Below are 7,889 nucleotides of genomic sequence, written 5' to 3'. Positions count from 1 at the left end.
TGCTTAAGCTCATTTCATTTTTGAAGATAAAGAATATTTATGTAGGATGAATAAGCACCCCATGATTTATCCCTTGCATAAGTTTGGGTTTACACGCTCCATTACTAATAAAACATCACCCACCTGTCCTTGCCAAGAGCTGAAACAAAAGCAATGAGATTAGCATGCTTTCCCCATATGGCCTGCACTTACCAACATCCTAAACATTCTGACCCGCAGCATCCATGGCGGGGAAAGCAAGGAATTGGTGTCGGGAGCTGGTCTCTGTATGCAGGCTGATTGCTTTTAGACTCAACTTAATTTATTTTAGGCTTTGGTCAGTGGACTGATGCTAATTTGTATTAGCTTGAAAACACTGAATTTGATAGTGGAGTTGGGTTTTAAACCAAGGCAATTGGTTGTTCTCAGAGCAAGCCCCAAGCTGGGTATGTTTTTTTTTTCTTCCCAAAACCTCACATGGTTTCAATACCGTCATGCTAAGACATGAGAAACCACCAGTTAAGGTCCCTGGGCAGCAACATGGATTGTGTGCCAGCCTTCAGCTCCTCTCCTTTGCCACGCTCTGGAGCTCTCTTGCCGTTTCTCCCAGATTGCACCTTACAGCTTTTCTTCACAAACTTATTAGTTATCATGAATCTCCCAGACTATTTTCTGAAACACATTGAGATACTGAGATTTCCAAGGGTTCACAAGGATACAAGTGAATATATAAGCACAGATAAACACATATTTGTAAGATGAAAGTAAGATGAACCAGGAAGAAACAAGATACCATGTTAATCTCTCTATATAATAGCCACTGTTATGTAAGAAAAGGAGATTTAAAAACAGCCTTTATTATGGGGTTTATTTTATAAAATCTGGCATTTACTGAAGGAACTTTTCTATGTGTACTAGGTTAGCCAACGTTGTTGATTTATTTACTCAAAGAGTGAGAAGAACTATACCTAGAGAAAGTAAAACTACATGGTAAATTCATCTTCTGACCAAACCCATCATTCACATGGCAGGCCCATTACACACAGCACCTACCCTACTTTGCTTAGACAATAGCATTTAATCTAACCACAGGCAGAGCCAATATGAAGTTCTTGAACTATTGGATAATTAGAGATTGGTCTTGGTGTCTGGTTTGTGTAATATGCACTGTTTTTAGGTTAGTTTCAATTGAAATCAGTAAATCCTAATAGCAAGCAAAGGGCTGTCCGTTAGCTAATATTTACCAAGGTATTCTTACAAGCCCGGCAAAGCAACTGAATTTTACTATTGCCATTTCTTTTTCTTCAGGGCTCCAGCATTCCTATTTTATCAACAGTCCATTCTCAGCAAATAGACTTCTTGTAAACTTTACAAATACTAAGTGTGAGCATACTGTGTCGGATTTCAGTCAAACAGAGCTCTGTTCCTGTTCTCAAGGAGCTCACAGTCAAATGAGGAAGTGAGCTCAGTAAATCAGCAGTCACCAAATGGTGGTGTTTGAACAATGCCCAAAGAAACATCTTCTCTGAAAAATCTCTATTAGATGGGTATCCACTCTGCAGAAACACTTCAACTCACAGAAAGCATATTACCTGCTTGTGCCCGTTCATTCATTTCTCTAGCATTATTTTTTCAACAATGTTGTGCTAATACTAGCATGAGTGCCAGGCACTGTGCTAGACATCAGGGAACCATCATTTACCAAATGGACACAGTCCTTACCATCGTGAGGAAGCTTCCGGTGGAGTAGGGAGCTGGGAGAGGCAAAGGGCCTGATAAGCAATCAAATGCCATGTTGCAGGTGCCAGGATAGAAAACAGTGGGGGTGCTCCAGGGAGATCCTTACCTAAGGGACAGAGGAGTGCCTCAAGGGCAAGGGCTGAGGATGGCTGAGCCACTCACTGCAGGAACTATAAATATTTGTTGAATGATAATAAACAAATTAATCAATGCAAGCATAAGAGCGATGAGTTTGCTGTTGTTTTTCGGCTCCCCCCTCTGGTAGAGATATTTTGGAAGGGGCCTTCCTGTGTGTGTACGAACCACACTGCACTGTAGCTGTGTGTGCGACCCAGACAGGAGGAGCAGAAGAAAGAGAGCTTGGAGGAGCTGCCAAAGGTGCTGGTAAATAGATAGCAGTGCTCAGAGACACAGGGTAGGAAGGTGGGCCAGGGCTAGTGCACTCTGTGCTGGCGGACCAGGTGAGGTCTTTTTGTTGTAGACCTGCAGGAGAAGCGGACATAAAGAACCTGGTCTAGTTCTGCTTCAGGAACAGCTTATTGTAATTCTAAGTAAGTCTGACGCCTCTTCAGTTTAACAGCCCTTCAAATTCCTGCAAAGAAACACTTTCCTTCTGAATCTCCTTTTCTCTATAAAAATGCCCGCTTTGTTTGCATGCAACACTCACACCAACCATGAAAGAAATCAGTAGAGGCTGTTCTCATGCAGGCATCTACCTGAGGACAGCCATAATGGATGTGGGCTCTCCTATAGACCTTAATACCCTGCCTCCCTCCTGCTGGCATCACAGCAGCCACTCTATCAGAGAGAGGAGGGCCCAAAGTCATTGCATCTATGACCTCTTAGAATAACAAAGGCTATCCCATTCTTTCTAGAGATGGACAAACATTTGATACAGTCTGCCTTTTGGTCAAAACTCTCAGTGCCTTAGTTATTCTGAGTATTTCTGAGAGTTGAGATTTTATGTGACAGGTAGGATATTGAGTACTGAGGGCAGAAGTCAATAGTTTTCTACAGTTCCTTTGCAACTGTGCTGGGGAATAAATTCAAGTTTCCACAAAAATTTACTGAACATTTCTGAGGACCTACCGCAGCAAGGCATAGAGTTGGATTATGGGACATGGTCCCTGCCCTCTTAATAATATGATCGAGCAAACACTATAGACTGAACATTTACTGTGTCCCAGTAACAGTGTGTGCTCAGCTGTGCTAGGAAACAAAAAGGGAACAGTTCCTGCTCTCAAGCTGCTTCCAGATAAGTAATTCAATAATTGCAGTGTGGCATGTTTGCTGCCTGAAAGGGTTGCGGACAGGATTTTAAAGCAGCCACCAAAGAGGAGACCCAGCAGGCTGGGTGTCAAGCTTAGACTCTTCAAAACACCTTTGCTAAGGAGCTGAAACAGGTGCATCTAACTGCTACTGCAGAGGACTTCCTGTTTTCTATGAAAATGATCTCAGGCAACTGGAAGAGAGCCACCCAGCTGGATCTGCAAACCCCCAGAGCCCCGAGAACATTGGTTTATCTAGTGCCCCGGACTATGTCTACCTCTTGCACATTCAGAACCTATTCTAGAGAGAAGGCGTTCTTTCCCTTTTGTTTGGTAATTCCAAGAAGCTACCTCTGGGGACTTAAGCACAATCAGGCATCTCACTTGGCATTGGCATGGGCTCTTCTTAAACAGGACTTGGCAAGTCTGGTGGAAGCAGTTTTTGCTGGCTTCATGGGCATGTCCAAGGGCATCTGAACCTCAGGGCTCTTCCAGGCTGGATTGGGGAGGGCACTTCAGGAGCACCTCACCTTTCCATTGGGGTGAGTGTCCTCGCAGGCCCTGTCCACTGTGAAGTCACAGGTCACCTTGTGCCCAGGGTGAGAAAGCAGCACAGGCCTTTCTAGGTGCCTGGCTCCTTCCAGAGAAAAGAGTTTGGGAACAAGACCCAGGGAATCACAAGCTCTGAGGGTGTTGGTGCTCTTGTAAGGCACACCGTGTTCTGTCGGCAGGGCTGCAGAGGTGTGTCACACAGGGGGTACCGAGGGCAGGTGGGAGGCTGGGTCTGTGTTGCTCATGGCACAGGTAACAACCAGAAGAAGCAGGGCAGAATGGAAGGAGCCCCAGCTCGGGTAGCAGCCACAGGGACTTGAACCCCGGCTCTGCCACTTAATGGCCAGGTGACCTGAGCAAGCCACTTAACCTTTCTGAGCCTCCGTTTCCCATGAAATGGCTGTAATAACATACCTTCAAAGGTAGTAGTATATTTTAAATGCAATCGCATATATAAGGTTCCCAGAACATAGCAAGTAGGCAATAAATGGTAGCAACCATTATTATTATTAGTTCACAAATTCAAAGTCGTGCGACAGTTTTACCAGGTTTCACTGACCCAGGCCATTTGGAGTCTGTTATGCAGAGTTAAATTTGCCGAACCGGAGATGACATCCAAATGAAGGGAAAGGCTCCTGAGAAAGAGTGACAGAGGTTCCGACAATACACCGCTGTCCGGGAGCTGCACTGGCTCAGGGCCTGGCTTCCCACATGCGAGAGCAGACAAACGTGCTTTAACAAGGGATTTGTCTACAGTCAGGGCAGAAGCCTTATCTTGGAGAAGTGGGAAGAGGACAGAGGCAGAGAATAACCCTTGGCAAGGCTGGAGAGAGGAATGGTAGCCACAAGTGGTGTTCTTCTCTTACCAGAGACATTAATTAGGATTGATCATATCTCTGAACATATAACAGACCCACAGAGAAAGAGAAAAGCAGCCCCCGACATCTGGAAGCTGGGGTGGGGTAGGGTGGGGTAGGAGGCGTGCAGCTAGGTCTTGGTGGCTGAAGGCTGTCCTGGCACTCACACACGTGCATCTAGGTCTTGGTGTTCTCCGTCAAACATCAACATCAGACAAAGCCCCTCTGTAATCACATCTGAACACAGACAAAAACAGGAACCCTACCATAAAAAAATGGTAAAAAATGACCAAATTCTCCAAACTCTAAAAAATGACCAAACATCCCCTATCTTGGCTATTATGAGCAATCACTGCTTCCTAACCGATGATAACTTCAGCCTCACAGCAGTCTTCTCTCCTTCTAGATCATAAGATGTATTAACATAATCATAGAATTACTTCTCCTTCCTGACAACATCTAACCCAGAACAAAGTATTGCATCCTTAAACATTCCCCAAGTCATGTGAAACAAGACCAAAATCCATTTGTTTTTTAATATACCATGAGGCTCCCCACAGTTTCTGGTGTGTGTTCTCCACAGCACAGAAAGCCACCTTGTGCAGCTACAGGGCTCTTCTTGTGCTCTTTGAATGGAAGGCACTGACACCACGAGAGGACAGAAGAAGAGGTGTAACTAAGAGGTCATAAAGCCATTTTACAAGCCAATTGGTGGGAACCAATTCCATTCCACTGCTTCCAGAAGTCATACCTGCATATGCATGCTTCGTACCCGTGCTTGCTTTAGTATCAGGATGTGAAGAAACAAGGGAATAACAAAATTTACTAGAGCTATTGGTCACCATAAGGTAATTATATTCTTACCACAAAGACCTATATTTCTTCATAGCACCAGACTTGGGTCCCAGCAGGAAGCATCAGGAGGTGTGAAGTTGCCACCAACACAGCCAGCCTGGGACCTAGAGAACCTGGACCCAAGCACCGTGTCTGCAGGGTTCTACACGTTTTTGGTAACAGCGTGCATGTGCTATGGAGTCAGAAACCTATGCTTTGGAAGCTGAGAGTTTATTCTATGTGTATTTCCATATTGTTCTTCATAATTATTTCTTATGGTATTTAGTAAATGCTAGCATGTCTCAGCTCTGCAAAGAAGGACGAAAAAGGTAATCTCACCTCTACCTGGTTTAAAGTTTTCAAAAGAGAGCAACACACTCCTGGATGCTGTGAGGAGTTGAGGGCAGCAGAGTGAAAGAGCCCTAGAGGAAAGAGAAACTCACAGCCACACAGTTGCATCAACTCAGTTTTCTACCAGAGATTTTCCGAGAATCCTCTTCTAAATTCCACTGAATTCTGCACTCGACCATGGGAAGGCCTTGCTTTGCTTCGGGTGAGTGGACTGAGCCAGACTTAGCAGGGTGACCCAAGGTCAAAGCGAAGACGCCCAGTGAAGACTTCAGTGCAGGGCTTCAGGGCAGCTCACAGAGCCAGGGGACAGGGGGCCGTCTGTGTGAACAGCGCCCTCTAGAGCACAATGCCGCTGGGTGCAGATGGGGGCCACGGGAACAGTGAAATTCTGGAACCCCAGAAGCCTACAGTGTTGGCCTGGACACAAGTGTAAAATCTCTTACATATATTATCATACTTCATTCTCATAATAATCCGAGAAGGTGGGACTGAGATTCAGAGAGGTCAAGCAGTTTGCCCAAGATCACAAAGCAGAAAGCCAAAAATAGCAAAGATTAGAAGAAGAAACCAGTTTGTCTAACTGAGATACCCTTGCTTTTGAGCCCCATGGCATACTCAGAATAGTTACTAAGCAACGTAGAGGGAGAGCAAACATTTATTCAGCACCTACTTACTAGGCACCAGGAATGGTGAATGTCCACGCATTTCCTTGCTCGACGCAGACATCACATACGAGGGTAAAAGTTAGCAAGAGACCAAGCCTTTTTGAAGAAACTGAACCTGAAAGGATGGGGAGGGTTTGGGTTGGTAAGTGGAGGACAGGTTTCTGGGGACAAGGAAGAGCATGAGCAACAGCACCCAAAAAGGAGAGAAGCGTGGTGTGTGGGTGGGTGGGGACCCATGGACAGATACAGGATCAACTAGGTTGGATCTGAGAGTACATTTTGGAGAAGGCCACGGGCCCCATGTCACGAGAAGGGCCTCATGATGCCAGGGAGAGTTCAGCAGTGATCATGATGCCCAAGGAAGTAAGAGGCAACTGTACAAGCAGCTGAAAACATAGTGTCCAGCATCCTGCTTTCTTTGGAAGCTTCCACAGACTGCCCTGGGTTGAGCTAATTTTAGATGATGGCCTGGAGTTTGGGGGATGACATCTTCTGTTTGGAGACATTTACAGACACCTGCAGAGTACAGTTACTGCTCTTGTACAGACAGAAGTTTGCTGTGATGCTGAGGGTCTGTGGGGGGTGATGGGGACCATCCTCCCCAGTGGACGGTGAGCTGAGCCTGACGTCCCTGCTGCTCAAGTAGAGATCAGAGCATCCTGGCCTTGGAGTTGGGTAGTTCAGCAACATTTATTGAGTGCTGAGGTCATGCCTAGGCAACACACCAGGGGCTTTCAGAGGCAAAAAGATACACATTTGAGGCCCAGCCTCAACTGTGAAAATGGGCAAGTTGCCTAACCTCTCCTAGCCTGCCTTCTGTGCTGTTTTCCCTGCTGGGAACACCTGGACCTCCCCTCTCCCCATCCAGGCTGACTACTTGGTCTCAGCTTAAATGTCATTTCTCAGAAAGAAACTTCAATGTCAGTTTCTGAAAGGGACAGGAGTTCCTGACCACCTTCCTTCCCATTTACAACACGTTCCTCCCCCCTTACAATATTCTATTATACTCTTTACCATTTGTGCAGTATTTACAGTAATTTTAACTTACATATTGGCTTTTGTGCTGGTCTAGGGACAGGACCCCACCCACCTCCTCCACTGCTATATCCTCAGTGCCCACACACCCCCATACCAGGCATAAAATAGATCCTCAGTAAATATTTGTCAAGGGAATAAATACGTAGAGCAAGGTGTGAAGGACACAAAGTGCTTGACTCTCAGAAGGGGACATGGAGGGAGCAGTGGGGTCAAACGCCACCATCACGGTGGGACTCAGCCCCCACAGCACTGGGATGGGGCAGATGATTGGCCTGGGGCCTCTGGCCCCTGGGAACCAAAGCTTTGTCTGGCTGTCTTGTAGCCTTAGTTGTCTTCTGGGGAAGTCAATGCGAGCATCCAGCCAGTTGCCTCTGTCTGAAGAGGCGCAGAAGATGACTTTCAAAGCTTCACGTATGAGCAAAACTTGTGACCAAACAAGAGCTGATGGGGTTGGGATCCCAGCTGTTGCACTTGGAACTTGCCAAGTTGCCTTGTCAAGACTCCAGGCTGGGGTGAAAGCACAGAAGGGAAGGTCCCTAATACAACACAGAAAACATGGTTATCGTCTGGAGCGAGGGGACAGGCCCCCTAGAGGATCCTGGGGG

The 7,889-nt window shown here is 46.2% G+C and overlaps 1 protein-coding gene across 4 annotated transcripts in view; it reads right to left on the bottom strand.

Annotated features, from left to right (window-relative positions):
- The window catches only part of KCNJ1 (potassium inwardly rectifying channel subfamily J member 1), a 48,811-nt gene that overhangs the window by 24,405 nt on the left and 16,517 nt on the right, over positions 1-7,889 (bottom strand). Inside the window, exon 4 of one of the 4 annotated variants that reach the window (XR_012132639.1) lies at positions 4,008-7,820. The exons of the other annotated variants lie outside the window; for them this stretch is intronic. The gene's annotated coding sequence lies outside the window, so the exon portion shown is untranslated. Of the gene's footprint in view, positions 1-4,007; positions 7,821-7,889 lie in introns of those variants that run through there. 4 annotated transcript variants of the gene reach the window in all.

Source organism: Manis javanica, chromosome 6 (assembly GCF_040802235.1).
Source record: "Manis javanica isolate MJ-LG chromosome 6, MJ_LKY, whole genome shotgun sequence".
In the NCBI taxonomy this organism is placed as follows: Eukaryota; Metazoa; Chordata; class Mammalia; order Pholidota; family Manidae; genus Manis; species Manis javanica.
Note: the sequence above shows the minus strand (reverse complement) of the source record. Positions and strands in the feature narration are given on the sequence as shown.